The sequence below is a fragment of the Coregonus lavaretus genome (genome assembly GCF_964263955.1).
Source record: "Coregonus lavaretus genome assembly, contig: HAP1_SCAFFOLD_5413, whole genome shotgun sequence".
Classification (NCBI taxonomy): Eukaryota; Metazoa; Chordata; class Actinopteri; order Salmoniformes; family Salmonidae; genus Coregonus; species Coregonus lavaretus.
In genome coordinates this window covers 26249-40383 of record NW_028160353.1, presented here as the reverse complement: position 1 = coordinate 40383, position 14135 = coordinate 26249, and the positions used below count along the sequence as shown (strand labels likewise).

At 44.5% G+C, this 14135-nt stretch overlaps 1 long non-coding RNA gene across 1 annotated transcript in view; it reads right to left on the bottom strand.

Annotated features, from left to right (window-relative positions):
• Window positions 1-283: 283 nt before the first annotated feature.
• The window catches only part of LOC311121900, a 35018-nt gene continuing 21166 nt past the window's right edge, over window positions 284-14135 (bottom strand). The window contains exon 3 of the long non-coding RNA XR_014612361.1: window positions 284-340. This is a non-coding gene — a long non-coding RNA (uncharacterized lncRNA). The remainder of the gene's footprint in view (window positions 341-14135) is intronic.

The following is a 14135-nucleotide window of genomic DNA, read 5'->3' as shown; positions in this document are numbered from 1 at the left end:
CTCCTGCTTCGGCTCGATGAGAAATATTTTCAACACTAAAATAGTCGAGAACTGGCAGGAAGAACAGACGAGGGGACAAAGGTCAAGTGTCTGGGGTCTGACCTCTCAGTAGCCACGGGTCACAGCTATAATTACACACACTCGGAGTGTGTGTGTGTGTAGTTCCATGCCTGGGAGCTGTAAGTGTGTAAATGTGTCATGTTCTATTAGCTTCGTTTATGAAGAAAGAAACAAGTAGGATTCTCTCGCTCTCTCACACACACACCTGATAGGAAGGCAACTTTTTCCTTTAGAATAGGCAACACCTCCATCGCTCTCATGTCTTCATTTCTGCGAAAACCTGGAGAGAGAAGAAGAGAGGGAAAATGAGAAGGAAAGACAGAAGGATTAGGATCAAACATCACATAGAAAGATGACAGAGCAAAAGGTGATTTTTTTAAACCAAAACTCCCAATGTTCAAATCCTATCTTCTTCCATCAAAAGGTTTCAGGAAGAATAGGCATAGTTTTATCCAACTTGTTGTACAATTCAAATGTCTGAGTTTGTATTTCTTTCTTGAGTATAGGGAATAGGAGGTTCATTTTGTCAGCATTACAGTCAAAGAAAGAAAACGTTTTCAGAATGGGAAACATGACATTGATTTTGTCTGACTGGAGTAACTGTTGAAGAGTATAAGGCAAGAACACACACACACACACACACACGCACACACACGCACACACACGCACACACACGCACACACACGCACACACACGCACACACACGCACACACACGCACACACAGAGGAAGCATTGAGGCTGTAGAAGTAGAAACTCACACTTTAACAAAGACCTGTTTTAGAGTTAGAAAGGGAGGTTTATTTCCTGGTCATGTGTTGACAGAATGAGACCACTACCTGTCCTTCACTAAACCGTCAAATATAGCTTCATCATATCCCGCAGGAGTTGGGCTAGGACTATATGATGTACTATTATGCCACCAGAGCCCTTCTCCCCTCTCTATTTCTCTCACTCTCTCTTTCCCTCTCCCTGCAAACTCATACTTCTGTGTCCTTAGAGTTATCCAGGACAACGCACCCACTACACAGAGAAAGAGAGAGAGAGACAGAGAGATAGAGAGAGAGAGAGATGACGTCATTACTCTCTTTTGCAATGTTACAGCGCCTCACAGAGGATTAAGTGAGCACACACACACACGCCGACCAAGACACAAACACTATGTACACCCAGACACAAACACTATGTACACCCAGACACAAACACTATGTACACCAAGACACAAACACTATGTACACCCAGACACAAACACTATGTACACCCAGACACAAACACTATGTATACTCAGACACAAACACTATGTACACCCAGACACAAACACTATGTACACCCAGACACAAATACTATGTACACCCAGACACAAACACTATGTACACTCAGACACAAACAACTGTTACAAAACAGCTCAACAACTGCCCAATAGCCTATTCACAACCAATAGTAATCATATTTCACCTCATTTTAAAAGTAAAATGTTATGTGCACAGTTGATTTCTGTCAATTGCTCTGTGACGGCACTGGGGGAACCTCTCACTAAACTGGTGGCCTGGGAATCAATGTGACTGCAAACATTGTTCACATGTTCAGCATTTTAGGGCATGTAGCTATCCTATTAAATTATTTTGCAACAAGTTGCAACAGTTTGACACAATAACACATTTTGGATAATTTACAGATGTCCTACGATAGGGTGATAAAGGCCTGTAGCCTACACTCATCACTGAAATGTGCCGATCATGCCAGCTGTCTTATCCACAGGAGGTTGGTGGCACCTAAATTGGGGAGGACGGGCTCGTGGTAATGGCTGGAGCGTTCCAGCCATTATTATGAGCCGTCCTCCCCTCAGCAGCCTCCACTGATCTTATCATAATAATAGCACAGTAATTTTGTAATGGAAAATATGAGATTTAGGGATGGATCAATCAGGAGATGTTCATTCAACAAACACACCGCTATCTGTCCAACTCAATGCCTATCTTTACGGTGTGTGTGTGTGTGTGTGTGTGTGTGTGTGTAGTAGGTAGTGGAGATGAGAAGTTTTACAGTGAAAGCCTTGTAGTTCTCTGTGAATTCACTCAACTGATACTGTATAGCTCCTCAGAGCTCTAGCCCTCCAGTACTCAATTATAAACACACACACACATCAGATGGGAGAATAGCGACCAGACTCAGACAGGCTCCTAGTAGTCTGCCTGTAGGAAGCAGGAGTGTGTGTGTGTGTATATATATGTGTGTGTGTGTGTGTGTGTGTCTGTATGTGTGTGTCTGTGTCGCTCTGCTCCAGACCTTCTTTCCATCGGTGTGTGTGTGTTCCTTGGCCCTGCTCTGTATTCCATAATAATTCCAGTGTTACTTCTAGTGTGTTATGACCTGAGCTCCTCTATATTTAGCTGCCCCTGTGGTGAGCTTCTGGAGCACTTTCTACCCTCCCACAACCATACTCCGTCAGGGGGAGGGAGAGGTGTGGGGGTGTGTGTGTAGGTCATTCGGTCGATCCCACTGTGCATTTTGAGGATTAGGAAATAAAACAGCTATTTGCTTTAAATATACAGCGCACACACACACACACACAGTAGGATGCGTTCTCACACAGATCTTTACACAACTTATGTGACCAGCTGGACACTGGCCAGAATCCATAGGTTCGCCGTGACAACTGTACACACATACAGACAATATCTGATACATGGGGCCACAAAGACAGAGATAGAAAGAGACATATACAGCTCTGTAAAAAATTAAGAGACCACTGCAAAATTATCAGTTTCTCTGGTTTTACTATTTATAGGTACAGTGAGGGAAAAAAGTATTTGATCCCCTGTTGATTTTGTATGTTTGCCCACTGACAAAGACATGATCAGTCTATAATTTTAATGGTAGGTTTATTTGAACAGTGAGAGACAGAATAACAACAAAAAAATCCAGAAAAACGCATGTCAAAAATGTTATAAATTGATTTGCATTTTAATGAGGGAAATAAGTATTTGACCCCTCTGCAAAACATGACTTAGTACTTGGTGGCAAAACCCTTGTTGGCAATCACAGAGGTCAGACGTTTCTTGTAGTTTTGCACACATCTCAGGAGGGATTTTGTTCCACTCCTCTTTGCAGATCTTCTCCAAGTCATTAAGGTTTCGAGGCTGACATTTGGCAACTCAAACCTTCAGCTCCCTCCACAGATTTTCTATGGGATTAAGGTCTGGAGACTGGCTAGGCCACTCCAGGACCTTAATATGCATCTTCTTGAGCCACTCCTTTGTTGCCTTGGCCGTGTGTTTTGGGTCATTGTCATGCTGGAATACCCATCCACAACCCATTTTCAATGCCCTGGCTGAGGGAAGGAGGTTCTCACCCAAGATTTGACGGTACATGGCCCCGTCCATTGTCTCTTTGATGCAGTGAAGTTGTCCTGTCCCCTTAGCAGAAAAACACCCCCAAAGCATAATGTTTCCACATCCATGTTTGAGGTGGGGATGGTGTTCTTGGGGTCATAGACAGCATTCCTCCTCCTCCAAACACGGCGAGTTGAGTTGATGCCAAAGAGCTCGATTTTGGTCTCATCTGACCACAACACCTTCACCCAGTTCTCCTCTGAATCATTCAGATGTTCATTGGCAAACTTCAGACGGCCCTGTATATGTGCTTTCTTGAGCAGGGGGACCTTGCGGGCGCTGCAGGATTTCAGTCCTTCACGGCGTAGTGTGTTACCAATTGTTTTCTTGGTGACTATGGTCCCAGCTGCCTTGAGATCATTGACAAGTTCCTCCTGTGTAGTTCTGGGCTGATTCCTCACCGTTCTCATGATCATTGCAACTCCACGAGGTGAGATCTTGCATGGAGCCCCAGGCCGAGGGAGATTGACAGTTATTTTGTGTTTCTTCCATTTGCGAATAATCGCACCAACTGTTGTCACCTTCTCACCAAGCTGCTTGGCGATGGTCTTGTAGCCCATTCCAGCCTTGTGTAGGTCTACAATCTTGTCCCTGACATCCTTGGAGAGCTCTTTGGTCTTGGCCATGGTGGGAGTTTGGAATCTGATTGACTGATTGCTTCTGTGGACAGGTGTCTTTTATACAGGTAACAAACTGAGATTAGGTGCTCCTAATCTCAGCTCGTTACCTGTATAAAAGACACCTGGGAGCCAGAAATCTTTCTGATTGAGAGGGGGTCAAATACTTATTTCCCTCATTAAAATGCAAATCAATTTATAACATTTTTGACATGCGTTTTTCTGGATTTTTTTGTTGTTATTCTGTCTCTCACTGTTCAAATAAACCTACCATTAAAATTATAGACTGATAATGTCTTTGTCAGTGGGCAAACGTACAAAATCAGCAGGGAATCAAATACTTTTTTCCCTCACTGTATGTGTTTGGGTAAGAATTACATTTTTGTTTTATTCTATAAACTACTGACAACATTTCTCCCAAATTCCAAAGAAAAATAGTGTAATTTAGAGCATTTATTTGCAGAAAATGACAACTGGTCAAAATAACAAAAAAGATGCAGTGTTGTCAGACCTCGAATAATGCAAAGAAAATAAGTTCATGTTCATTTTTAAACAACACAATACTAATATTTTAACTTAGGAAGAGTTCAGAAATCAATATTTGGTGGAATAACCCTGATTTTCAATCACAGCTTTCATGCGTCTTGGCATGCTCTCCACCAGTCTTCCACATTGATGTTGGGTGACTTTATGCCACTCCTGGCGCAAAAATTCAAGCAGCTCGGCTTTGTTTGATGGCTTGTGACCATCCATCTTCCTCTTGATCACATTCCAGAAGTTTTCAATGGGGTTCAGGTCTGGAGATTGGGCTGGCCATGACAGGGTCTTGATCTGGTGGTCTTCCATCCACACCTTGATTGACCTGGCTGTGTGGCATGGCGCATTGTCCTGCTGGAAAAACCAATCCTCAGAGTTGGGGAACAATGTCAGAGCAAAAGGAAGCAAGTTTTCTTCCAGGACAACCTTGTACGTGGATTGATACATGCGTCCTTCACAAAGACAAATCTGCCCGATTCCAGCCTTGCTGAAGCACCCCCAGATCATCACCGATCTTCCACCAAATTTCACAGTGGGTGCGAGACACTGTGGCTTGTAGGCCTCTCCAGGTCTCCATCTAACCATTAGACGACCAGGTGTTGGGCAAAGCTGAAAATTGGACTCATCAGAAAAGATGACCTTACTCCAGTCCTATACGGTCCAATCCTTAAGGTCTTTTGCAAACCTCAGCCTGGCTCTTCTTTGCTTCACATTGATGAAGGGCTTTTTTCTAGGTTTGCACGACTTCAGCCCTGCCCCTAGGAGCCTGTTTCGAACCGTCCTCGCCGTGCACTTCACCCCAGCTGCCGTTTGCCATTATTTTTGTAGGTCACTTGATGTCATCCTACGGTTGTTGAGTGACATTCGAATGAGTTGGTGGTCATCCCGGTCAGTAGAGAGTTGTTTTCGCCCTCTGCTGGTCTGTAGCTTTGTTGTCCCCATTGTCTGCTGCTTGACCTTGTTTAGGATGGAAGCAACCTGACGCTCACTGTATCCCTCTGCCAGTAAAGCCAGAATTGAACCCTTATTTTCTTCACTGAAAACTTTCCTTTTCAACTCTTTTGGCACGGTCAATAGTTATTTTTTGATTAATATTACTTTTGAGGTACTATTAGCACTCTTTTTGCCATCCAGCTGGTCCTATTGCAAGAGGATAGTGATGACCACAGCAGTGGTTTTTATACTTTTCCTCGTTAAATAAGATATGGTTCAGGTGATCACCTAATCAGTACCTAATTCAGTAGAATGAGGTGTGCCTGTGTTGGAATTCAACAGACACTGGAATGGAATGGCTGTCATACATGTAGAGATGCTGATTTAAGAAAAATTTGCAGTGGTCTCTTAATTTTTTCCAGAGCTGTATATATAGAGAGAGAAAACAGAAAGAGAGAGAGTTGAGGATTTATGAAAGCAGCTGAGAAGTGACAGCCAGGATGTACGAGCAAATAAAATGAGTGAACAAGAAAAGAGAGAATGAATGGAAAGTAAAAACCCTGCAATGAACCCCGCTGCAGACGATGATGTCACCCTGACTCAACCACAGCAGACGGACAAGGACAGAGGGATGGTCACTTTGTTTTTTCCTCTCTGTCCTCTCTCTCTCTCTTTCCCTACCTTACTCACTCTTTTGTTTAGAAAAAGTGGCCATCTTTAACCTTTACTTTACCATTCAAAACCAAATAGGTTAGAGTTGAATAGCGCATCACAATCCTCTAAAGAGACTTCCTCTCCACATACACACGTATTTATTTTATTTTTATTTCACCTTTATTTAACCAGGTAAGCCAGTTGAGAACAGGTTCTCATTTACAACTGCGACCTGGCCAAGATAAAGCAAAGTAGTGCAATAAAAAAACAACACAGAGTTACATATGGGGTAAAAAACATAAAGTCAGAAATACAACAGAAAATATATATACAGTGTGTGCAAATGTAGCAAGTTATGGAGGTAAGGCAATAAATAGGCTATAGTGCAGAATAATTACAATAGTATTAACACTGGAATACTAGATGTGCAAGAGATTATGTGCAAATAGAGATACTGGGGTGCAAAAGAGCAAAATAAATAACAATATAGGGATGAGGTAGTTGGGTGGGCTAATTTCAGATGGGCTGTGTACAGGTGCAGTGATCGGTAAGGTGCTCTGACAACTGATGCTTAAAGTTATTGAGGGAGATAAGAGTCTCCAGCTTCAGAGATTTTTGCAATTCGTTCCAGTCATTGGCAGCAGAGAACTGGAAGGAATGGCGGCCAAAGGAGGTGTTGGCTTTGGGAATGACCAGTGAGATATACCTGCTGGAGCGCAGACTACGGGTGGGTGCTGCTATGGTGACCAATGAGCTAAGATAAGGCGGGGATTTGCCTAGCAGTGATTTATAGATGGCCTGGAGCCAGTGGGTTTGACGACGAACATGTAGTGAGGACCAGCCAACAAGAGCGTACAGGTCACAGTGGTGGGTAGTGTATGGGGCTTTGGAGACAAAACGGATGGCACTGTGATAGACTACATCCAATTTGCTGAGTAGAGTGTTGGAGGCTATTTTGTAAATGACATCGCCGAAGTCAAGGATCGGTAGGATAGTCAGTTTTACGAGGGCATGTTTGGCAGCATGAGTGAAGGAGGCTTTGTTGCGAAATAGGAAGCCGATTCTAGATTTAACTTTGGATTGGAGATTCTTTATGTGAGTCTGGAAGTTGAGTTTACAGTCTAACCAGACACCTAGGTATTTGTAGTTGTCCACATACTCTAGGTCAGACCCGTCGAGAGTGGTGATTCTAGTCGGGTGGGCGGGTGCCAGCAGCGTTCGATTGAAAAGCATGCATTTAGTTTTACTAGTGTTTAAGAGCAGTTGGAGGCTACTGAAGGAGTGTTGTATGGCATTGAAGCTCGTTTGGAGGTTTGTTAACACAGTGTCCAATGAAGGGCCAGATGTATACAAAATGGTGTCGTCTGCGTAGAGGTGGATCTGAGAGTCACCAGCAGCAAGAGCGACATCATTGATATACACGGAGAAAAGTGTCGGCCCAAGAATTGAACCCTGTGGCACCCCCATAGAGACTGCCATAGGTCCAGACAACAGGTCCTCCGATTTGACACACTGAACTCTATCTGAGAAGTAGTTGGTGAACCAGGCGAGGCAGTCATTTGAGAAACCAAGGCTATTTAGTCTGCCAATAAGAATGCGGTGGTTGACAGAGTCGAAAGCCTTGGCCAGGTCGATGAAGACGGCTGCACAGTACTGTCTATTATCAATCGCGGTTATAATATCGTTTAGGACCTTGAGCGTGGCTGAAGTGCACCCGTGACCAGCTCGGAAACCGGATTGCATAGCGGAGAAGGTACGGTGTTATTCGAAATGGTCGATGATCTGTTTGTTAACTTGGCTTTCGAATACTTTCGAAAGGCAGGGCAGGATGGATATAGGTCTGTAGCAATTTGGATCTAGAGTGTCACCCCCTTTGAAGAGGGGGATGACCGCGGCAGCTTTCCAATCTCTGGGGATCTCAGACGTTATGAAAGAGAGGTTGAACAGACTAGTAATAGGGGTAGCGACAATTTCGGCGGCTAGTTTTAGAAAGAAAGGGTCCAGATTGTCTAGCCCAGCTGATTTGTAGGGGTCCAGATTTTGCAGCGCTTTCAAAACATCAGCTGTCTGAATTTGTGTGAAGGAGAAGCGGGGGGGGCATGGGCAAGTTGCAGCAGAGGGTGCAGAGTTGGTGGCCGGGTTAGTGGTAGCCAGATGGAAAGCATGGCCAGCTGTAGCAAAATGCTTGTTGAAATTCTCGATTATTGTAGATTTATCGGTGGTGATAGTGTTTCCTAGCCTCAGTGCAGTGGGCAGCTGGGAGGAAGTGCTCTTATTCTCCATGGACTTTACAGTGTCCCAAAACTTTTTGGAGTTAGTGCTACAGGATGCAAATTTCTGTTTGAAAAAGTTAGCCTTTGCTTTCCTGACTGCTTGTGTATATTGGTTCCTAACTTCCCTGAAAAGTTGCATATCGCGGGGGCTATTTGATGCTAATGCTGTACGCCACAGGATGTTTTTGTGCTGGTCAAGGGCAGTCAAGTCTGAGGAGAACCAGGGGCTATATCGGTTCTTAGTTCTGTATTTTTTGAATGGGGCATGTTTATTTAAGATTGAGAGGAAATTACTTTTAAGGAACAACCAGGCATCCTCTACTGACGGAATGAGATCTATATCCATCCAGGATACCTGGGCCAGGTCAATTAGGAAGGCCTCCTCGCTAAAGTGTTTTAGGGAGCGTTTGACAGTGATGAGGGGTGGTCGTTTGACCGCGGACCCGTTACGGACGCAGGCAATAAGGCAGTGATCGCTGAGATCCTGGTTGAAGACAGCTGAGGTGTATTTAGAGGGTATGTTAGTCAGGATGATATCTATGAGGGTACCCATGTTTAAGGATTTAGGGTTGTACCTGGTAGGTTCGTTGATAATTTGCGTGAGGTTGAGGGCATCTAGCTTGGATTGTAGGATGGCTGGGGTATTAAGCATATCCCAATTTAGGTCACCAAGCAGTACAAACTCAGAGGATAAATGGGGGGCAATCAATTCACATATGGTGTCCAGGGCACAGCTGGGGGCTGAGGGGGGTCTGTAGCAAGCGGCAACAGTGAGAGACTTATTTCTGGAAAGGTGGATTTTTAGAAGTAGAAGCTCAAACTGTTTGGGCACAGACCTGGATAGTATGATAGAGCTCTGCAGGCTATCTCTACAGTAGATTGCAACTCCACCCCCTTTGGCAGTTCTATCTAGACGGAAAATGTTATAGTTGGGGATGGACATTTCAGAATTTTTGGTGGCCTTCCTGAGCCAGGATTCAGACACTGCTAGAACATCAGGGTTGGCAGAGTGTGCTAACGCAGTGAATAACTCAAACTTAGGAAGTAGACTTCTGATATTTATGTGCAAGAAACCAAGACTTTTGCGATTACAGAAGTCATCAAATGATAGCGCCTGGGGAGTAGGAGTGATACTGAGGGCTGCAGGGCCTGGGTTAGCCTCTACATCACCAGAGGAACAGAGGAGGACTAGAATAAGGATACGGCTAAAGGCTTTAAGAACTGGTCTTCTAGTGCGTTGGGTACATAGAATAAAGGGGGCAGATTTCCAGGTGTTATAGAAAAGATTCAGGGCATTATGTACAGACAAGGATATGGAAGGATATGAGTAAAGTGGAGGTAAACCTAAGCGTTGGGTAACAATGAAAGAGATAGCATCGCTGGAGGCATCAATTGAGTCGGTCTCCGCGTGTATAGGGGGAGGGGCAAAGGAGCTATCTAAGGCAGGTTTAGCTAGGCTGGGGGGTCTACAGTGATATAGTACAATTAGAAATAACCGAAACAACAATAAACTAACCATGTTTGGGCTGAGGCTAAACATAAACAGGATGTAGTACCGTAAAAAGGAACAGTCCAGCAGATATCAGCTGTATAGCTGAGTTATCATAAGGTCCGGTGGTGAAGCACTAGTAAGAGGCCACGGCTAGCGTGTGCTAGCGGGCCAGGGCTAGCAGATGGATGGAATCTTCGTGGTTAACGTCGTAACCACATCAGACGATTTCGTCGGCAGACCAGTCGTGTAGGATCGGCGGGGCTCCGTGTCAACACTAGGTGGTCCCGTCCGGTTGACAGAGAGGTAGATAGCCGGGAGATGGGCGATGGGCCTAGCTCAGGATGATTAGCCAGACCACAGCGTCCGTTTTGTTGTAGCTGGCTGGTGGTAGCTAGCTGGTAGCGATGAATCCGGAGTTAAAGGTCCAGTGATTCAGTGATTCCGGCGGAAAAACTGATATGTTCTGGGTCGATAACGCGCTGTGCAGACTGGCCGAATATCCGGTGATCAATGTCCAGTGATTAAAATTAATCCCGCAGAAAAAAATCCAATGTTCTGGGTGAAACACCGCTAGCTGTGGCTAATAGCAAATAGCAAGTAGCTAGTTAGCTGGCTAGCTAGTTTCAACTGGAGATTCTAGATTCTAGATAAAGGTAAGTCAATAATAGAATCCGTTCCACATTGAGTGAGGCGGGTTGCAGGAAAGTATATCTTGTAGAAGGATGAAAAGTCTGATAGGGAAATATGTACGAAAAATAGGGTATTTACAGGCTATTTACAGACAGACGATAAAAACACAACTGCACTACTACGCCATCTTGGATTAGAAAAAAGTATACTCATTGGGTATCCATTTTTTTATCCATTTTCTTTCTCTCTGCATTGTTGGGAAGGGCCCGTAAGAAAGTATTTCACTGTTAGTCCACACCTGTTGTTTACAAAGCATGTGACAAATAACATTTTATTATATTTAAAAGGAACCTGTTGCCATTTCAGATGGGTAGGTGCTAAGGAGGATCCTTGGGACGTCCCCACCCTAAACCCTAACCATAAGCCTTACCTAAACCTAACCTTAACTGTTTTCAATTTCAACTTCAATGGGGTGATGTCAGAGTTGGATGTCCCAAGGAGTTTGGCACCAATCGGCATCAAGCAGCATACCTGTCAGCTGGATGAGGGCGGAGCCTGTCTGAGCATACTGCCACATGTGATTGGTCACCAGTGATGATGTTATCCTCCTCCAGTACCAACACGTCTGCATGGTACTGTATATTCCCAGTATTCCAAAGTCTGTTACTCCAACCGGCCATGGAACATGAGGAACTACCTCCTCTGCTAACACAATTCCCAGCTAAGCTACAATACAATGCTAAGCTACAACAAAAAAGATAGTCATTGCATTGTGAAAAACTAGCATTAGACCCACAATGCTACGCTAGCTAAAATTAGGCTCATCAAGGCTAAGAGACACTTTCTTGGGATAAAACAAAAAAAGTGTATTGCTTTTAAGGAGTGGTGCTAAGCTAGGCTAATGTATGCTAAGCTAAGTAGCTAGCAGCCCCTTCTGTGTGAACTGCTGCCCTGTGTGGGTTTAGGAGAGGAACAGGCTTCTACCCAGTCTGTTCTTAATCTCACGTCTTAACTCCCTGTGTGTGTGTGTGTGTGTGTGTGTGTGTGTGTGTGTGTGTGTGTGTGTGTGTATGTGTGTGTGTGTGTGTGTGTGTGTGTGTGTGTGTGTGTGTGTGTGTGTGTATGTGTGTGTGTGTGTGTGTGTGTGTGTGTGTGTGTGTGTGTGTGTGTGTGTGTCTGTGTGTGTGTGTGTGTGTCTGTGTGTGTGTGTGTATGTGTGTGTCAGTGAGAGGGATAAGAGAGTGGGGGGAATATGAGGGCATCCTGACAGTGGTCAGACATGTGGACACACACACACCCCTACCTTGAATGTGGACCCCTAAATGTGCCATTGCTGCCCTCTCTGTGTGTGTGTGTGTGCATGCGTGTTGGGATTAGAGAGAAGCTGCTTAAAAAGTGTGAGAGGAGTGGTTCAAAGACCCCATGAAACATTCCATGGTGAGACAGACAGACATACAGACAGAAGGTCTTTATCACTAAGTTGGTGTAATACCTCAGATGGACATACACCCATAATAGATACAGTACCATATGGTGATACCACAGCTCAACCATTAACTTACAATACACAATGTGTGTTACTACCACATCTGTGTGTTCACTATTAGCATCCCTATAAAAGACCCTGTCTTACCAGCATTGGTCCTGTCCTGGGTCATATAGCTGTCTCTAGTAAACATCCCATCCAGAACATGGAAGATAATGTTTAGTCCTGCCATGACCCCAACACAGCGGTCAGACAATGGTCAGAGACAGACCAACAGAACCACAACCACCCCCAGCAGCGAAGGAGAGAGAAGGAGAGATAGGAAGGACAGAGCGAGTATGAGGGGGTTATTGGGGTGAGGAGTTACTCAGAGGCCAGCAAGTCACATGATAGAGTAGCTGTAGCTATGGATCCCTTCAATCTATGTCTGGCATCTACAGAAACTGTCATACCTATGCGAGCAGGTGACAAAGGGTCTGTTTTACAGTATGTGTGTGAGTGTGTGTCCTTGTTACTGAACTTGAGCATTCCGTACGTCGTTCATCCTGAGAATGAGGATCATGGCATCGTGTTCACGGTCAACATCAGAACAAGGCCTGTGTGTGTGTGTGTGTGTGTGTGTGTGTGTGTGTCAAGGCCAAATCAATCTCTGCTGTGAGTGAAAGCCTACGTAATCTGTCTCTCTCTATGTAGGACTAACACTTGACACACACAGACACACATTAAAGGCTGTATACTAAGGAAGGCTCCAATAGGTCAAGTGAGCATTAGTTCCTTGCAGCCGCAGAGCAATTTACACAACACACAGACGAGAAATGTGTGTCAGTCAGTATGTGCCACATGCCAGGACCGAGACAGATGGAAAGAGAAAACAGAGGAAGGACAGAAGTTGCCTTCATACCAGTACACACACACACACACACACACACAAACTAACCCTAGAGCACACGTTGATATGATATGATGATCCAGAGCCTGTTAAAGTGCTAATCACATAATGGTTATGGTCAGGATTAAACTCATGAAAACTGCTCTGAAACCAACTGTTAAAGGGGCCAGACAGAGAGAATGGGTCAGGCCGGTTTGGGTAATGGTAGGTTTGGGATAGCATAGGGGGCGTGCCCACATACATTGCATCACTGGCATTCTCCATCTGGGGTTAGTGTTCGAGGGCAGTGTTGGAATTCCTAGGATTCCCAAATGCTGATTCCCATATAAACATGACATTCTCTAATTTAACGCACACTACACATTACTAACAGACAGTTAGTGAGAAAGAAGTCAGAGAAAGAGGGGGGTGGGGTGGGAGTCTGGGATGTGAATCTGTCTGTGTTTCAGGTTAACGTGTGTGTGATAGATGCATGTCCTGACAGAGACAGAGAGGATTGTCACTAGAGACTCCATCAGTGTCACACGGTGTCGTTTATCTCCCCCTTTGTCTCTCGCTCTCTCCAATTCCCTCTCTCTATATCTATCTCTCTCCACTGAGCTCGTTCTGGCTTTCTGTCTCTCCTTCCCTCTTTTTCCCCTTTCTTTACTTATCGGTTAGTGGTGCGCGGGTCAGCTGTTTGTTCACCCGCACCCGCCCGTAAATGCTAATAACCCATCCGCAACCGCACAACTGTATGTGATAACCCATCCTGCACCCGACCCTAACCCGCTAATATACACTGAATAAAAATATAAAAGCAACAGGTAACGTGCTGGTCCCATGTTTCATGAGGTGAAATAAAATATTTCAGAAATGTTCCATACGCACAAAAAGCTTATTTCTATCAAATGTTGTGCACAAATTTGTTCACATCCTTATTATTGAGCATTTTATCCTTTGTCAAGATAATACATTCACCTGACAGGTGTGGCATATCAAGAAGCTGATTAAACAGCATGATCATTACACAAGTGCACCTTGTCCTGGGGACAATAAAAGGCCACTCTAAAATGTGCAGTTTTGTCACACAACACAATGCCACAGATGTCTCAAGTTTTGAAGGAGCGTGTAATTGGCATGCTGACTGCAGGAATGTGCGTTACAGCCTTATTGTACAATAGGTTAAATAAAT